The sequence below is a fragment of the Ursus maritimus genome, unplaced genomic scaffold (genome assembly GCF_017311325.1).
Source record: "Ursus maritimus isolate PB19 unplaced genomic scaffold, ASM1731132v1 scaffold_24, whole genome shotgun sequence".
Taxonomy (NCBI): Eukaryota; Metazoa; Chordata; class Mammalia; order Carnivora; family Ursidae; genus Ursus; species Ursus maritimus.
The window spans coordinates 29,329,032-29,349,361 of record NW_024424897.1 but is presented as its reverse complement, the minus strand read 5'-3'; the positions used below and the strand labels follow the sequence as shown (position 1 = coordinate 29,349,361).

The following is a 20,330-nucleotide window of genomic DNA, read 5'->3' as shown; positions in this document are numbered from 1 at the left end:
TGAAGTGTCAAATTATCATCCTTGCGTTTGCACAGCTATCTGCACTCTGGGATTGCCCCTGCTGCTGCTCTCAGGCATAAAGGAAAACTCTGGGTTAACTCCTCCAGGTTCATTGATCTCAAAGCTTGGAATCAAGGTCCCACTTTCTTCTTAGAGATCTGCTCCTTCCCTTTTCCAGCTGCCAAAAAAACAGAGTGCTCCTGCCAGGTTTCAGAAACTGCAGTCTTTTGATGATGCAAGAAATCACTGTGTTTTGGTACAAGCTTTGGAAAGCTCTGGGGATCCAGCTTAGAAGGAGATCAGCCAAAACAAAGGGTGAGGAGGGAGTGGGAGAAATAAGCTGTTTGATCCAACGTCAAATCCCACCACTGACTCCTCTGAATGAGGCTATCAGATGAAGCCCTGTAGCAGTGAGCTGTGTGAAACTGAAATCGGAGATTCCACTTACCTTCTGCCTCTTAGAATCAGACAAACCCTCCACACAGCAAGAGGATGAATGGCAAGCACGTGGACAGTTCTCTCTGAGCTGGGTGATTTAGAGAAGTAGCTGTGGGAAACACAGAGGAGTGGGGAGGGAGGTTTGGAATGGTTGGTGGGCCAACCAAGGAGACTTTCCACTCCTGAACTGTAGTGCTGATAGGAGCAATACTTGGGGGAGGTAGAGGAAGAAGGGATCACTGTTTAAGGCTTTGCACTCTTTGCCATAGGGTCAGTGGGGAGCCTTTGAAGAATGCTGGAGAAGGACTTGGACATATACAATGATCTGGAAACAGTCAAAATCCAGTTGCTGTTTGGCTCTCTGCTTCCAGGGAAATGTGAGCTGTCTGTTTTTGATTACTTCACTGTTATCGCATCAGGCTGTTCTTTATTGGAAGCAGTTTTGTTTCCAAGAAACCTGTTTTGCTTCTCCTCCTTTGCACTTTTCTGGGCCCTTGGCCTCCCCCTCCCCCAGTCCCTGCCTCACCCCTAACCCCATCTCCTCCATATCAACTCCTTCCTGTCTAGGAAAAAAGTTGCTACATAACCCTAGCTAATCTGACACCTAGAAAATAAAAGGATTAAAGTTTGGTCGGTGACTGCAGCAGATGGCAAAATAGGACACCCCAAACCCTTTGCCTTTTCTAGGTTACTACCTTCCTGCCTGTATGGTTAAAGGGACCTCGGACCCCCATCCATTTTGTAGTTGTAAGTCAGCAACTTGGCAGAAGTGGCCAGTGTGTCTGCAAGCAGGACTCCTTGTGAGATGCCTGGTGGCCAACGGTTCAAAAGGCAGGATAAAGCTGGGGATGAGGCCACTGCCACACTGCATTGCCATCGCCCCCAGAACTCGTGGACGTGTATGGAACGCACTGAACATCCTCTACTGTTCTGCAAGTTCCAGGAGGACCCAGGAATGTTCTTGGATAATGAGCATCAGCTGGGTGCCTGTTTCTTCTTCAGGCGTCCCTCAATGAGACCTCGGGGATACCCACGGGCCTCTCTAGGAGTTCCTATCACAGGCACTTGAATTTTTGCTTCTATCTTTCTATCTCCCTCACATTTCCTGCCCACCCCCACCTTATTTTCTCCTAGAGTCTCACTTAAAAAATCTGTGATTGAAGAGTATACTAATTCCCACCTCATCTGTGTGAGAAATCATTTTACCCAGAGTCTTCTGAGGTCTCCCTGCTTGTTTTTAGAGAAGAGAGCCTTAAGTCTCCTCTCTCTTATGCCCTGCCCTGTGAAATATCCAAAATCCTCCTCAAATTTCCTGAGAACCTCTCAAGAGGTAGATCCTTTCAGTCAACCCTGACTCTCGACTCCTGCTTTCACTGGACTTCATGTGGGTTGTCAACCCTGTACCTGCTGTGCACTTCTTTCTACACCAGTCACCCAGACAAGAACCTGGCACCTGCGGCGCCTGGGTGGCTCAGTCGTTTAAGTGTCTGCCTTCAGCTCAGGTTATGATCCCTGGGGTCCTGGGATCGAGCCCCACATCAGGCTCCCTGATCAGCGGGGAGTCTGCTTCTCCCTCTGCCTCTCTCTCTCTCTCAAATAAATAAAGTCTTGAAAAGAAAAAAAAAAAACGAAAGAAAAAGAACACAGCACCCTCCTCAGTTTAAAAAAAAAATGAATGTATTCATCAGGCACGTGTGTGTGAGAGGATGGAGAGGTTTCTATAACAGCCCCACACACACAACTTCAATTACATACAGATATTCCTTTTAGTGAAATAGTCAAACCACACTTGGGAGATTTTTCATAGACCTCATGACCCCATGAAGCCCCAGCCTCATCCCCTTTCACTGGCCCCTCTTCCTCCCTCCTCCTTGCTGGATCAGTCTTTGTCATTCCAAAGGGACATCTCTTTTAATAGACCCATCTTCCTCAGAAGCAGTTATGAAATGTGAAGTGTTTAATTACAAAATATTTCAAACATTTAGGAAAGTCCAGAAAGTAATATCACTGATAATATTTTAAGATTTAGATGTTGAAATGTTGCCATTTTTGTTTCAGCCTGCTTGCTGGCTTGGGCTCTCTCTTTCTCTTTCTCCTTCCCTCTCCTTTTCTCTCTGAAATAAAATTCTTCTAACACAGCTAAAGCCAGGCCCATCCCTTTCCTTCCCTCCCACCCTCCCTAAGGTTAACTGATATCCAAGAGTTGTAGATCATTCCCATGCATATTCTGTGCTTTTATTATATATGAATGTTTCCACAAATGATATGCAGCTGTATTTGGGGTGTTCAAAAAGATTTGCTTAAGTGGCACATTGGACTGGATAGTGAGAATGAGTTTTATGAGCAGGAATAACATTATCTTACTCTGGTTTCTATTTCTCACAATCTCAGCCCTGAACCCAGTGGCCCAGCCTCTCGTAGGCACTCAAAAAATATCTTCTGAATAAATTGCACAACAAAATAATACCCTCCAAATCATCAATAATCAAAGCATGCCAAGTTAAGAGGTTACCCAAGATAAGTCATGTTTTATACAATTTTTAATTTTTAGTAAGGAACCTTCAGTGACTATGAATAACTCTTCCAGTACAGGTACATTCTTTCCTAGACAAAGGGGTGGGAGCTTCATAAATGACTCTATGAAGGAGCCTTCCTATGCCAGGGCTCAATCTGTGTCTCCTTTTACATGACTCAGCCCTGACTGATTTCAATGGGATCCCCTGGGACTGAAGTTCTTAGACCATATCCTCCCATTCCCAAAACTTCTGACTTCATGGATGAGTACAGTCTCTCCTCTTCTATCACACTGAGTTCATCCCCTCGAATGCCAAGAAGAGCACCTGACATCATTGTCTCTGGAGCAGCCAAGAACACCAGTAGTCATTTGGTTTAATGGATAGGGTCCACATCCCTAAGACATTAGTTAGTGTGCCAGGCTGTGAAGGAATAGAACTGGAGAAGCCTAGTGGTCGGGACTTAGCTGCAACTCCCTGTAAGGCAGAAATCTCACCCAAAGTGATGGTACTGGAAACTGTTCCAACCTCCTTGGCTAGCCTGACCTTCAGTAGAGTGGCCATATGGTTTATCAAGCAAACTCTTACAACTTGAGAGTGAAAGATGGAGCTATTAATAGTTATATCAGGTGAACAGGCACAGACAAAGACCACTCTTGGCAAACCAGGTTGTAGGTTCCTGTAAATCAGTAATGCTAATAAGTAAAAGCCAACACTGATTCCCCGTTTGTAAGCTACTTCAAATGACATATTACCCAGAGCCTCAGGAAATGATCCCCTTGATCCCTCTCCCAGTATAGGTCTAAGGTTGAATGAGTCCATTCTCTTGTAGCAGAATGTGACCTAACCTTCATATAATTAAGCTGGGGGAAAAGAACTTTTTAGCAGAGTATAGTTTGATTCAATTTCTATTTCTTCTTTCTCCACTGGGATGAAATGAGGGCCAACTCTTCCCCCACCATCCTTTGAAAGCTTGCAGGGGAATGACAATATACATCACACCAGTATAAACCAGAGGAAAAAGAAAATGTCACCAGTTGTTCAAAACTGTGGCTCTGAAGCAGAGCCCATTTGGCATCAATAGTGGTGTTTGCCAGGTGACCATAAAGTTCCATGAATAACGACATGGTTTTACTAGGGATGTACTGTATGGTGACTAACATAATATAATAAAAAAATTATTTTAAAAAAACCATGGTTTTGGGGGCGCCTGGGTGGCACAGCGGTTAAGCGTCTGCCTTAGGCTCAGGGCGTGATCCTGGCGTTATGGGATCGAGCCCCACGTCGGGCTCCTCCGCTATGAGCCTGCTTCTTCCTCTCCCACTCCCACTGCTTGTGTTCCCTCTCTCACTGGCTGTCTCTATCTCTGTCTAATAAATAAATAAAAAATCTTAAAAAAAAAAAAACCATGGTTTTAACATTAGACAAACTTGGGTTTGAGTCTCAACTTCATCACTACTCTCCATGTGACCTTAGACAAATTGCTTCTCCAGTCTTCAATTTATCCATCTATAAAATGGGGAATTGGGGTGGTAAGGATAATATGAATCCCACAGATTAGTTGGAAGTTTTCAGCGAGGTAATGAATTTAAAGCCTCGAGGACAGTGCTTAGCACATATTAAGTACCTAGGAAACATTAGCTATAATTATTACTCATACTATTTAAATCTTCACCGTATTTTTTCAGCATCACCTCTCTCTCTACTTCCACATGTATCCTCTCTGCCCAAACTAATTGGCTACTTAACTTTTCCAAAAAAATGCCTTATCACTCTGTGTCACTCTATGTTTTTGCTACTGTTCTGCCTACCACCTGGAATGCTTACCTCTTTCCTTTCTGTTCTTATCCTCTTGGCTCAGCATGGACATATCTTTCCCCTTTTCCAAGGCCCACTTTACCAGCTACACCCTTCAGGGAGTCTTCTTAAAGGTGAATTCACCATCCCTGAGTCTACTGTCTACCATGCACTGTAGGAGATGAGTATTTTCCTAGTAAACTATGACATGTTCAACTATGGATTAGTTTTATGTCTGATTAAGATTTCTCTTCCCCACAGTGTGTAGCATATAACCTTGCAAAATGTGCTCAAGAAATATTTCTTGGCTATCATGAAGTTTAGAACACAGTGGTTAACAGCTGGAGTCAGGTGCCTGGGACTCAGTCATAACTTACTAACTGTGGGCTCTAAAGCAAAATGTTTAACCTCCTCAGATCGTGTTCTCCTCTGCACTATGGGCATGATGCTGCATAGGCAGGTTTAAGAATCCTTGCTGTAGATTTAAACCACTGGTGAACAAGTTGATAACCTTCTGCTGGAGTTACTAGTTTAGTCACAGCTGCAATCAAATTTAGTTATTTTCAGTAATACACTTAAAAGGATGCATAGCTCTCCCCACTGTTTTTAAATCTTCCAGTTTTTTGTTATTCAAATCAGTTCCAATAAATGCCAGAGACTTATGTGAAAAGGTCTACCTGTGAAAGGGTCTATCCTACATCTTCCACTCAAGGTTAATTCTAACTTCCCACATGCTCTCCTTTGCAATGGCTCCAGTACTCTTATGTTTCCATGTGTTCTTCATGATGGGCAGTACGGACCATTAAACTCACCCATTGCGGCAGTTCTTACAGTCAAGAACCCATAGAGATGTTCTTTTATCTGACACAGCACATATAAAAACTGAAGGCTGATCTGGCCATTCACAATATCTTCATTCTGGGTCCTTACTATGAGTCACCCTTTTTTAGTCTACTACTTGGTTTATTTTTCCTCCCCTGATTTCTGGCTCCTATGCAAAACTTGCTCATTTCTACCTCTAAGCCTTGGCATGGGCCGTTTATCCACCTCTCCCACCCAAATGTGTGGTGAAGAGGATGGTCTCTGGAGTCTAAGAGAAGGAGATTCTATTTCTGGCAGTATCAGCAACTGACTGGAAATGTTGGAAAATATGATTATCCTTCATGAGCTTTAATTTCCTCATCTGTAAAATGCAAATGACTAGATAAGAGTGATTTCTAGTAATATCATCAACTGAACTAATGTGGAAAGGCTGCCCTCCCACATCAAACACATGGAAACACTGGAGAAAATATAACAAAAAGAAAAAATTTAGCTACCCAACCAAACACATAAATAATAAAAGAAAAATTTCTAGGTCACAGAAACAGAATAGGAACTGAAAGCCAGGGTAGAGAGGATGATGGACAGAGCCAAGAACCTCCCAGAAGAATCAGAAATGGACAAAGGCCTTGGGGAAAGGAGGCAACACTTCAAATCCCGGCAAGACAAGGTGAGAGCTTGAATTCCCTACTCAAAGCTGGTGCAATGTATATGACAGATTACTGATTAGCATACAACATGTATAAGTAACCAGGCTGCCTGTCTAAGTAGGGAGTCTCAAGTGACAAGGTAGAAATATGAAACTGTTTTATTGTTCTAGTAATTACAGACTGTGCTCTCACTGAGTAGTGGGGTTCCTTTACAAGTTCTCAGTGTAACTGGGCAGGATTGCTGATCAGGCCATTATTCAGTGTGGGGGACTGGGCAGACTTCAGGTGATCGTGTCCCCATGGTCTCCTCACCCTGAGCTATTGGATGAAGCAGTGAGGCGCCTTCTAAAGCACAGAATCTCTGGGCCCAGAACGTCCAGACGAAAGGGTGAGAGTGCTCCAAGCCTTGAGCAAACCCTCCTTCCTTTCTCTTCTCATTTCTTCAGAAGCAACAGTACTTATGCTGTGGAAATATATATAAAATGCTGTCTCTTGAGAAGGTAGAGTGGTGGTTGGCAGGGGCTACAGAGAGGGCAGAAAGGGAGGTATTATTTAATGGATATGGAGTTTCAGTTGGGGAAGATAAGAAAGTTCTGGAGATGGATGGTGATGATGGTTGCACAGGATTGTGAATGTACTTAATGTCCCTGAACCGCACAGTTAAAAATGGTTAAAATGGTAACTTTTATGTTATGTATATTTGACCGCAATAAGGAAAGAAGAAAAGGAAAATTATCTTTCTGAAAATTCACAAAAAAAGAGCATTTGTGAGTAGAAGACTTAATCAACAGAGATTTTCCTCAAAGCAGAATCATCTTTATAAGTAATAAAATACATATTTAAATTATGATTTTTTTAAAATGCTATCTCCTGATTGAATTATAAAGGGAAAGATCTGGTAAAAGAAGCAGAAAAAAATAGTTCAATGTAGCATTATTACTCTACTGCATTTGTTATCTCATTTAAGTACCTGTGAGTAGGCAGTGAGCCTCGTAGAGATGAGGAAGGAGACTGAGATCCAGAGGGACTCGGTGCCGCAGGTCTGATGCTAGCTGTGGTGGACATGGAGATACACCACCCAGATCTCCCTTCAAGGAAGCACTTGCTGCCCAGCTATGGGTACTGAGGGCAGCAGACAGCCTCCAGTGGTCTGCACTACGGGGTCTGCCTCAGCAGCAGAGAGCCACCTCCCCCAAGGTGATGCCCTCCCCATGGCGGCTCACGTCCAGTGGTAAAAATCGATAACTTCATAAATGCCCAGCCATTCTGACCAAATGCAGGACAACTCAGTTGGGCAGTACTTGCTCTAGTTTCCAGTGAGTTAGCCAAAACTCTGTCAGGCCTGCTTTCCGCTTCTACTCCTTCCTCTGACCAATCTTGTTTGCTTTCCCTCTTCCTTTTACAAGTATTGATTCCCTATATTAGTCAGGGTTCTAAACCAACAGGATTTATTTAGAAAAACATTTATTATGAGGGATAGGCTCATGTGGTTATGGAGGCTGAGAAGTCCCACAATCTGCCGTCTGCAAGTTAGAGGCCCAGGAAAGCCGGTGGTATAGTTCTAGTCCAAACCTGAAAGCCCAAGACTCAGGAACAGGAGAAAATGGATGTCTAGCTAAAGCAGAGAGCAAATTCACCCTTCCTCCACCTTTTTGCTCTATTCAGGCCCTCAGTGTATTGGATGATGCCTACCCACATTGGTGGGGTGATCTTCCTCACTCAGTCTGCCAATTCAAATGCTAATCTCTTCTGGAAACACCTTCATACACACATCCACAAATAATATTTTACTAGTTATGGGCAACACTTAACCCAGTCACGTTGACACATAAAATTAACCACTGCAATCTGTAGTGAGCATCTTATATCCCAAATTCCATCTCACCCTCTCATTCTAGAGAAGCCAACCTGTCTTGGCTGCTACTCACAAAGTCTCACCTTAGTTCACCATGACTATATAAGACTTCAGCCCCTCTTCCTCTTGCCAGGCCCTTTTCCAGAAATGGGAGCAAAGTAGCTTTCATTCAGACTAGGAGAGAAGCCATGGGTACATTCTCTGTATGTACTGTTGGCTGCTTCATTCTGGTTTACTAAGCAACTCCATCCATTGCTATTGTGCTCCTACAGCCAGAAAGGCTGATTCACTTTAGACACGTGACCTTGCATCTCAGATGTAACACTGTCCAATATCCCTACTATTTTCATGCTTGGCTCAAAGCTTACCTCTGTGCTACCCCCTGCACAACCATACAATGCCACAGTAGCTCTGTGACCCTACCGCTCTCAGCCCAGGAGCCCATCTCCAACTTCGCACAAAGTTCCTGACCTATGGGAACCCCCTCATATTCACATCAGCAAATGGGCAAACTTAACTGTATCCTTCGTCTTCTGCCAGTTACCGTAATCCAGTATCCCTTCTCGTCTCAAAAGCCAATTTCTCAGTAAGTGCACTCGTCCCCTCAAAGACTTAAATCACTTGGTCTTTTCCTCCCTCTCTTGGATCATAAGTCACTCCCTTTTATACTGGATTGTTTACTTCAATTCATACAAACAAACTCTAGTATCTCCATTTTTCTGTACTTTTTCGTTTGTTTAACAAATACCTTGTCCACTTATTCATTTTCACTTACTCTTTATTCACTGCAATCTGGGTTTCATCTCCACCACTACACAGAAATTGCCCTCGTCTAAGACAACAGTAATTTCCTTCTTGCCAGATCCACATCTCTTCCTCATCTCAGTTGATTTCTCAGTAGTGTTTAACATAGTCAACCGTTCCTACCTTTTAAATCAGCTTTTCTGAAGTCCTGGTTTTCATTATATCCCGTTGACTCCTCCTTGCCTGTCTCTTCTACTCATTTTGCTCCTCTCCTTTGCTTTTTTCTACCAAGTCTTTAAACTTTGGCACTCTTCAAACTTCAGCTGTTACANCTTTCCTTCTTTCTCTGTCCTCTCTTCCTATTTAACGCTGTGGCTCTCAACAGGGAATGATTTTTCTCCCAGGGGATATCAGTCAATTAATAAGGATTCTTTTGATTTTCATGAGTGGGAGGATATTACTGGCCTCTGGAGGGTAGAGGATGGAGATGCTGCTAAACATTGGTGGTGAATGCATAATCGTACAATGCACAGCCTTCTACAACAAAGAATTATCTGGTCCAAAATGTCAACAGTACCCACACTGAGAAGCCCTGCACATCCAGTCCCTTGGCTTTATGTATTGTGTCTATGGCAGAAAATACAGACTGGATGTTATAGCGTCTCTTGCAACTAAGCCTCTCTTGGCAATATGCGAATGTTCTGGGTCACTTCCTTAAAAATAAGATGCTGTCTCTTCCCCTTTTTCTGAATGATAGAATGTGGTCCTGGTGCTAGTGATCCAATTTCAGCCACACGGAGAAGAATAATATTCAAAGGGATGACAAATCAATAAGAATAAGGCAAACTGAAGCCCTGAATGACTTTGTGGAGTGCAGCCCTGCACCTAATTTAGATCTCCCACCTACCTCTGAACAATTACCTGAATGAGAAACAAACTTGTATCTTATTTAATCCACAGTATTTAGGGCTTCATTTTTAAGATCTTAGTTGGTACCTCAGCTGACACACCATCTGTATACATACATGGAGTTGTCTGTCATTATAGCCTTTAGTTGTCCTCCAAACTCCATATTTATAAATTTAATCACCTCTTTGATTTATACTCTTGGACTTCTCCCAGACATCTCAAACTTAACATTTTCAAAACTGAACTCTTGACTTAACCACCAAACCACTTCTCTCCTGCCTTCCCTCTTCTCAAAAAGTGGTTAGAAATTGTGAGCTACCCTTAATTATGCTCTCTCAACCTGAAATCTATTCCTTTACTCCTGCTTCCAAATAAATATGATACACACCCATTCCTTTTTTTTTTCCCCTCTTTTTTTTTTCTTTTTCTTTTTTTGCTATTGCTACCAACCTGGTTTAAACCACTGATATCTCTCCCCTGGACCACTACGATAGTCTCCATATTGGGCTTCCTACATTCCCCCTTGATCCTACAATCCATATTCTACACATAAGCCACAGTGAATCTTTCTTTTTTTTTTTTAAAGATTTTATTTTATTTATTCGACAGAGGTAGAGACAGCCAGCGAGAGAGGGAACACAAGCAGGGGGAGTGGGAGAGGAAGAAGCAGGCTCATAGCGGAAGAGCCTGATGTGGGGCTCGATCCCATAATGCTGGGATCACGCCCTGAGCCGAAGGCAGACGCTTAACTGCTGTGTCACCCAGGCGCCCCCACAGTGAATCTTTCTAAAATAAAAATCAAATAACGTCATACCCTTTTACAATACCTCTCAATGTATTCCCAATGTACTCAAAATAGAACTCACACTTCTGGGGCGCCTGGGTGGCACAGTCGTTAAGCGTCTGCCTTAGGCTCAGGGTGTGATCCCAGTGTTCTGGGATCGAGCCCCGCATCAGGCTCCTCTGCTGGGAGCCTGCTTCTTCCTCTCCCACTCCCCCTGCTTGTGTTCCCTCTCTCGCTGGCTGTCTCTCTGTCAAATAAATACATAAAATCTTTAAAAAAAAAAAAAAAAGAACTCATACTTCTTACCCTGAGCCCACAGAGACCAACATGATCTAATCTCTCATTCCCATTTACTTTTAAAATTCCATCTTCAGCCACTCTTTCTCTTTATGCTTGGTCTCCTTGCAGTTCCTAACACACACACAAAAACCTCTTTGTTGTCTCAGGACCTTCACTCATGCTGTTCCCTCTGTCTTGAGTGCATATCCCTCTGCTCTTTGCATGACTGACTTGTCTCATCCTGAAAATTCATATCTTCATAGATGCCCCCAGAACCATGCTAAATAAGCCTCTTCCCTTCTCCTTCATTATCCTCTATTTTTGTACACTATTTTGTTTATGGAACTTAACACGATTTATTATTATACATGTACTTGTGCATACGTTTTTGTTTATCTTCCCCACAAGTGCAGGGATTCTGATTCCATTTTAATCATCCTGTCAATATTACCAGGCACATAATAACCACTCAAGATTATGTGAGTGTGTATATGCATTGTTTATTTATATTTCTTAAAAGAATATCCCAATGAGCCAAGGTCTACCCTGTATATCTCCCCAGTAATTCTAACCAGCTGAAATTAGGTTACAGTGAACATTAAGGACAGCATCAAAAAAGGGGAAGAGGTTACAGTCAGACACTGTGAAACTTAATGAGAGATGATGGGACACAGTGGAGGGTATGTGTGGGAGGGAGGAACATGATGCCGGCTTGTGAACATGGGTCTCCACTCAATTTGTCACTCAGTTGTAGTAATAGGAAAATGTAGAACAGATTCAACTGGTAAAGGCTAATTGCTTAAGAGGTATGTAACTTAGGAAGAAAGAAAAGAAGGAGGAAAGGAAGAAGGGAAGGAGGGAGGGAGGGTGGGAGGAAAAAAAAGGAAGGAGAAAAGAAAATAAGGTACAAAATGTTCTTGATATTTTTATTCCCATGCAATCAAGAGCAATGTATCACCAGACAAGAGAGAAATCTAATGAAATACTTGGAAAACTCTATTACTGGAACCACAGTGATTTATGCTTTGAGAAAGATCTTGTTGAATAGTTGGCCACCAGTCCCAGTCCCTGATGACACACTGTGTATAAATTAATCATGTCTTTTTCAGCAAGAAATGGCCACACAACTTTCTTCTCCTTTTCCTGAAGGTGACTCTAAGAGTCCTTGCTTACCCACAGTCTTACCCAGCATTGTTCAGGACCTCAAACCTGTGACTAGTGTCAAACTTGCCAACATTGGCTCTGAGTATGCCAGTGTCTGATGTGTTTCCCGATTTTCTTCCAAAAGGCAGAAGCACCTTGAGGATGAGGGTCATTAGAAACTAACCTTTTTCCCACACCTGTATGTACCAGCTATTTTACATGAATTAAACCAGTCCATCTTTCAGAAAACCCAATTGTGGGTTTTTTTTAAGTATTATTATCCCCATTTTACATGGGAAGAAAATAAGTCTAAAATAAATTACAGGAGCACGTGGGTGGTTCAGTTCGTTAACCGTCTGCCTTCGGCTCAGATCACGATCCCAGGGTCCTGGGATTGGGCCCCACGTCGGGCTCCCTGCTCAGCCGGGAGCCCGATTCTCCCTCTCCCTCAGCTGTACCCCATGCTTGTGCTCTGTCTCTCGCTCTCTCTCTCAAATAAATATATACAATCTTAAATAAATAAATAAATTTATAGCCTTTTTCTCTCACACAGCTAACAAGAGGTCACGTCTGGTCTAGTTGATTACAAAGCACATAATCTCTTCCCTATATACAGGAAACCTCAGCTTAAGGCAGGATTTTTGAGCTAAACTAAAGCACCTCATTAGAGCCAGAGTGATCTTTTTAAAAACATAGACCTCATCATGTCACTTTCTTGCTGGAAAAAAAAAAAAAACAACTTCCTGGAGGCTACACACACACACACACACACACACACACACACACACATACACGCACACCATTCAGAGTTTCATTTACATGACTACTTCTCTTCACCCTTTCCTACTCAAAATCAAGGTGTGTACAGATTATTTGGAAAGGTTAAAATTTTTAACTGCCAAGCCTCAGCCTCAGGAATTCAGTATCAGTGGATCTGGGGGCGCGGCGGGGGGTTGGGAATCAAAACTGTGAATGTTAAACAATCAGCTGATATGACTGAGGCAGGTGGCTGCACGACCATTCTGAGAGGTATACCAGATCACAGAACTTCATTACACCCTTGCCTTCCTCTTTCTGGCACTTTCATTCAGCACTCTTTCATTTGACAAGCATTTTTTTAAGGGCTCACAATATACCAGGCATTTTTCTAGAAAATGCAGTACGGAGGTTAAAAAAAAAAAAAGTTTCTGCTCTAATGGCGCTTATAATCTTATGGAATAATGCCACAAATTAAACCAATGGACATATGGTGTATCAGGTGCCAAAGGGCATTATACAGAAAAATAAAGTAGGGTAAGGAGATAGAAGTGGGGAGCTATTGTATTATTATTATTATTATTTATTTAATGTTTTCTCCTTTTAAAAAGGGGCTTCATCTGTCTTCTTCACTTCTACATCCCAAGTATTAGGAACTTAGTATTCAACAAACATCCACTGAAGTAGAAATAGGACTACTTTACAGACTTGATATAAGGACTCTTTATAGTGGTTTTTATGATAGCATGATGCCTAATGCTGCCACCTAGAGTGGCCTGTGTAAACATTCTGAAGTAGAACTGAGTGCCTCAGAGCCAAGAGACTAGATTTATACTTCCACCAAAGAACTAAAAAAAAAAAAAAAAAGAATATGAATATATATATATGCATGTATGTATATATATATATACACATGTGTGTATGTGTATGTATATATGTATATATATACATGTGTATATATATATGTATATGTGTGTGTATATATATGTATATGTGTGTGTGTGTATATATATATATATACATATATATATATATCTCAATGGTTTTCAAGCACTGGATGTGAGGCAATACAGGACAGAGATCCCTGAAAGTTAGCAACCAAACATAAGAAGCACAACTGTCCCAGTTTACTATCCAGAGAGATCTTCCATGGGGTGCCTGGGTGGGTTAGTCAGTTAAGCATCTGCCTTTAGCTCAGGTCATGATCCCAGAGTCCCCGGATCGAACCCCACATCGCGCTATCTGCTCAGCGGGCAGTCTGCTTCTCCCTTGCCCCTCACTCCGCTCATGCTCTCTCTCTCTTGTTCTCTCTCTCAAATAAATAAAGTCTTTTAAAAAAGAGAGAGAGAGATCTTCCAGGCAGCAGTGCAGGGAGGTGGAACCCAGATTAAGCACAGGCATCTTCCTAAATAGAGGAGAAAGAGCTGGGTGTTCAAGGAGATAAAGATGCCTAGAGTTTGCAAGACAAATCCCCTGAGAGACAATATCTGCACAGATAGATTAAATTCCAGAAATATTCAAAGGAGCCCACCCAAATTTTCAACTGAGTATTGCCCAGCGCATGCATGTAAAAAAAAAAAAAAAAAAAAAAAACCACACACTTGAAGCTGTGGAAAGAACAAGGCAAAGAAGGTAACAACTGCTGGGTTCACATGTCCAAGAATAGCTTGCGTTTTCATGAGCCAGGGTTGAAAACCTTATAATTCATGGTCATCATAGCATTCAGTAAGAGACTATCTCAGTAATGGAAAAGAATTAGATCAAACTACTTGCAAGTAACGTAACTCACTATAGAACAAAACTAAAGATTATTTGTTACAATATAAAAATATCCCACGCCCAAGAGTTGTACCATGTCTGGTATTCAATAAAAAATTCCAGGCATGCAAAGAAGCAAGAAAATATCACCTATACTGAGGAGAAAAATTAATCAAAAGAAAAAGAACCAAAAAAGAAAAAGATGATAAATTAGTCGACAACATTAAAACAGTTATTAATATTATATTCCTTATGTTCAAGATGGTAGAAATAAGGCTAACCATGTGGAGAAATGGAAGATATTTCTGAAAGACCCACTGATCTTCTAGAGATGAAAACTATAATGTCTGAGATTAAAAATAAACTGTATGGTATTAATAACAGATTGTATACTACAGAAGAAAATATTACTGAACCTGAGGATATAACAATAGAAACTACCCAAAATAAAGCACAAAGAAGAAAAACAGACAAAAAATAAACTGAGCATTAATGAGTTGTGGGACAATTTCAAGAAGCCTAATACCAGGGGCACCTGGGTGGCTCAGTTGATTAAGCCTCTGATTCTTGATTTCAGCTCAGGTCATGATCTCACAGTTGTGGGATTAAGTCCTGCATCAGGCTCTGCATTCAGCATGGAGTCTGCTTGTCCCTCTCCCCACCAATGCTCTCTCAAATATATATATAAATAAATAGATAAATAAATAAATAAATCCTCTTTTTAAAAAGGAGTCTAATAACATATAATTGGAGTCTTTGAAGGGAAGGGAAAGGTGGTTAAGTAGAACAAATATTTAAAGAAAAAATTGGCCAAATTTTTTTCCAAATGCAATGATCACTATAAACCTCAGATTTAAGAAGCTTAATGAACCCAATGCACAAGAAATATAAAGAAAAATAAAACAAGATATATCTTATTCAAAATGCTTAAAACTAGTGACAAGAGAAAATCATAAAAGCAACCAGAGGAAAAATAGACACAATACTTACAAATGAATATAAATAAGAAAAATTGCAGACTTTTCTTCAGGAACAATGTAAGCCAGAATACAGTGAGATGACACCCTTAAAATACTGAAAGAAAAAAACACCCTGCCCCTTTAGAATTTTAAACCCAGAGAAAGTACCTTTCAGAAAGAAATGTAAAAAATTTTTTCAGACTTAGAAAAGACATAATTAATCACCAGAAGATTGTTTTAAGCAAAAGTAATAAGAATTTAGTATGGGATTTATAACTTAGATACGAGTAAAATATCTGACCAAAGTAGCACAAAGGCCAGGAAAGGGGAAATGGAATTATACTATTGTGAGGTTCTTACATTATAATGTTACTTGAAGGTACTCCATGATAAGTTAAATGTATACTACAAACTCTCAAGCCACAAACAAAAGAAAGACAGGGCTAATAAAGCCAACAAATGAAATGGAATATTTAAAATACTATCTTAATCCAAAGGAAGACAGAAGATGGGGAAAGGAAACAAAAAATTAGATGGTACAAATACAAAAGAGCAGACAGATATTTAAAGTGAACCATAATAATAAATGATTTAAATATCCCAACTAAAAGTGGACAAAATTTCTTCTAATTTTGCATCTTTATGATTGTGACCTACAAAAGGAGAGGAAGTAGAAACAATTTTAATCCAAAAAGCAAGTTAATCAGACATAGTATTTCTCTCAATAACTGCTTGATATTACATTGTGAGAGTCAGATTAGCCTGACAAAATAAATTATTGAAATAAAAGGTCAAGGATTGAGTCAAGTGGTCAGTGTGTGAGGGTCAAATCCCAATTCCCCCAAATAATATACATGGGGGAGGAATATGCAGATTTATTTCTCTTCTCTCCCAAAATGTTCCAAAAAGGAAGGAAACAAAGGAACTGAATTGATATAAATTAAAATGGTACAAATACACAAGAGTAAAGAGAATGGGCAAGATAATAACAGCATATAAAAGATGTTAGCAAAATATTAGAACTTAAAAAGACATTGAGAAGTGGTGATTGAGTTCATGAATCTGATAAAGTCTAGGTACAAAAAGGAAAGCCAACAAGGTGTAAGCAATTCATTCCACTGAATTTAAAATAGATTAAAAATAAGACTGGGAATCATATTAATGTTAGACTTTGTTACAGAAACACCAGAAGCTAGAACACAAAGAAACAATGTCTTCAAAATTCAAATGAATGAGTCTCCCCATAGAATCTATATGCACAGACACACACACATATACACATACAACTAACAATGTAAGAGAGTAGAATAAAAATGTTTTTGGATATGAAATACTGTCTCACGAAAGTTAACTGTCATGCACCTTTTCTCAACAAGCGTCTGAAAAGTACACCCTACAAAATGAGAAAGTAGCCCAAGGAAGAGGATCTAGGAAACAGAGGCTCCCACGCAGGAAGGGGAAGAAGTTTCCAGAATGAAGGTAAAGGGAAGTCCCAGGGTATCAGCTGGTCATCAAGACCAGAAACCTGTTAAAACTGGCACAAGGAGCTAGAAAATTCCCACCAGGGTGATTCCAGCAAAAAAAATAGAACGGACAGACTATCTAAAATGTTTGTATTGAGACGTGATACACAATCCCAGCAGAGAGTATTAGAATGAATCAGTGATATATGTGTAGAAAAACAGGCAAATCAAAAATTAATGATTAATGCTGGGAAAAAACAAAAGCTTATTCAAAAGAGAAACATCTCACCATGTATTTGATTATGTTTTTAAAATACACATTTTAATTAAAAACAAATATACTCACCAAAGAGCAGAGTCAGCCCAGCAGCCTTCTTCCTTTTCTTTTTTTAGACAATCTTATTCTTTTACTTTTATGTATCATTTCATCCACCAATGATGGATGAAAAGGACTTATTTAGATCTATATATACTAACATCCCTCATGTGTACATATACATATACTTCTCCTACCCTCTACCTTCCCAATATTACAATTTTTTGGATAAGCCAAAATTTGGTGTTAATAACATTATGACCATGAAAATATTGTCACAGCTGTAGCTCAGGAGGATGGGAGTTGGGAATGCTATGTATAGAAAGTCAATCAGTGAAATCATGCCTAAAACTGAAAAAACAGTATTTTTCAGCATATTAGAAATATGAACATAAAATTCAAAAGAGTTAGCCAAGAGTTTAATGTTTCCGCTCCTGGGGATCATGATTCAATGTCAGGGAACAGGACACTTGCAGTCCTATTTAATTTTTTATAATATAACTCTGCTTTTCTTTCATAGTAACTTTAACTAAAAATTTTTTAAATTATAATCATTAGTGAGCTTAGTCTTCTCAGCAAGCCCTTTTTTTAAAACTTAATCTTGAAATTAAAAATAAAGGCCCATTTAAGAATCAAATAATCTGTCAAATCAAAAAAGCAAATTAATGCAGTACATATCTAAAACTTGTACAAATTGCAATCCAGGAATTCGGAACTCTTAACCCTGCACTATTTGGCCAAGGGAGGTTGGCACATTGCACTCAATTTTTTTCTTTCAATTTCCTGTTTATCATCATGCTTCATTTCCCAAATTATTTGGAATTGAAAATGCATATTGGAATTTAGCATGGCCATCTTTGGATCCGTAAAATCTCTTTAGTCATATTTCCTCTTTGTCCATTGTGAACAATGAAAGGAGAAAGAATACTGTGCACATATAAATCTATGAACCAGTATTTAATTTCAAATCTAAAGACCAGTTCTTCTTGAAGCCTGCCTTCATGGAGTGAAATGAAAGAAGATAAAAGGCATTGTGGGTCATATATTCTCATGCCTCCAACACACAAAATTATAGTTGCAGAAATTTGTCTGGATTTTATGGATTTCTTAACAATTTGTAGTGAAAAACAAATTTACTCCAAATTACAAAGCATACCTTTGTTGTTTTTCCTTCTGCAATTAAGAAAACTTAAAGCTAGTCGTCTACCAAAACAGTAGAGAGAGAAACTTTTTTCTCTGTTATTTAATCATCTGTGCTCCTGAGTTATTGTTACAGGTTAGTTGAACCGGCCAGAAAATTATCCAAAGCATTTATGCTCAGGGGCTGAAAAAGTTAAGACTGAATAAGTGAAGTCCAGAACTTAGAAAAGGTCATTTAAAAACTAGTGAAAATATAACTAGCTAGCAGTGCTGCCATGTGTTTTGTGAATCCTATTATTAATAGTAAGACATAATAAAAAGAAGACTGGAATCTAGGATTTTAACCCCGGATCTGCAACTCATATGTCATATGATGATGGACTAGTCAATTCCCCTCTCTGTGCTTCACTTTTCATCTGTAAACAAGGGGACCTTACTGGATGATCCCTGAGGTTTCTTTCAGGTTTTAGGAGAATACGAAGGATACATTAGGAACATGACAAGAATTTCCTCTTTCTCTACTCATGCATCCCCCAGATTGATTTATATAATTACATGCAGGCATTCAAAATCCCTACAGTCTCCAAGGATCTAACCATCAGTTACAGTAGGCAATGTAGTAGTCTAATTTAAGCCAAATCATAAACATCATCAGCAAGACTAAAAGCTGGGATGCAGCTCAATTATCCTCACAAATTATGGGTGTGGTGTCAAGAATAATCCAAAACACTTCCACTTAGCTTTGGAATCCATTATATTTTTTGGTTTACAGAAAACTCAAATTAAGATTTGGTTGATTCAGGTTGACTTTTAAATTTGTTGCCCTAATTGCATACTCCACAATCTAGGCTAAAAATATACCTAGCTGGATAGCAGAGACACTGTCCCTAAGTTTGATAAAGTCCTTAAATTTCTAAGAGCCAGTTTATACAGAGACCTAGTTTACATGATATTAGAAGAGATCCTGCGGTGTCTGCCCTGCTCAAGAGTCCTTCCTTCTTCTCAGAGAACAGCTCTCCACTCTTGAGTCCTTGAGTTGCAGGGACGGGACTCCGGGAACCAGATTTTGTTACATAACACCATCACGTGGGATTCAGTTGATGGCAGTGGCTGAGCACCAGAGCCAAACAGTCCCCTCCTTGGGGGCTCTGTGACAGTGAAATCTCACTGTCGGTTCACTTACATGAAGACCACATAAACTTGGAAACCAGGGCACGGTCTTTATTCCACAAGTAGACAAGTAACAGGTTATCTCCGCATTTGTTGCTGCTTTGCAGAAACACCAAATGAAAAGCATTTGCAGAGACAAGTGGAAACAAAATATAAAGAAAGCCTGTTCTCTGGGCTCCTCCTGGCCTTCTTGTTCCTTTTGAATCACAGTTGCATTCCTGCCACTGCCTTCCAGGCCAACCTCCTATGCCACTAAATTCTCCCTCCTCATTTAGACTAATTCAAATTGATATCTATTATGAGCAACAAAAAATTTTTGCTGCTGTAAAATTGTCTATTTTTTCAACTGAATTGAAAATTCAATGGGAAAATCTTTTTGCTTTCTTCTCCCCTCTGATTCTGAATTAACTCATCATTTGATCAGACAAGGAAGTGCCTTGGTATCATGGAGTCCCCAGATAATTAAAAGATGATCACACATTTAGAAATGTTATTTTACTTTCTGTGCCAGTTTTCATTCTATAAAGCTTAAGCTTCATTGTACAACTAGAATAACATTCTGCACTTGTAGTTAATAGATGGTCGTAGCAATGGAACTTTTTATTGGAATGCCCAACTGCATTCCTGAATCAGGCACAGATTAATACATAATAATTCATTCTTTTCTGAAAATAATGGCAAGATGTTCCTAGTAACAGATACACCAAACAGCCACTGGAGCACCTTGGCTACTGTTTGTTGACCACCTCCAGATAGCCGCAGAACACACATCCCTTTCTATAAAAACAGAAACTCCAAAGGCTTTTGGAAAAAGGAGAGCAGATGGTATAACCC

General features: G+C 40.0%; 1 long non-coding RNA gene across 1 annotated transcript in view; it reads right to left on the bottom strand.

Moving 5' to 3' along the window:
• LOC121105023 overlaps positions 1 to 527 on the bottom strand; it is a 157,086-nt gene extending 156,559 nt beyond the window's left edge. The window contains exon 1 of the long non-coding RNA XR_005837450.1: positions 449 to 527. This is a non-coding gene — a long non-coding RNA (uncharacterized LOC121105023). The remainder of the gene's footprint in view (positions 1 to 448) is intronic.
• Between the last annotated feature and the right edge of the window lie 19,803 nt (positions 528 to 20,330).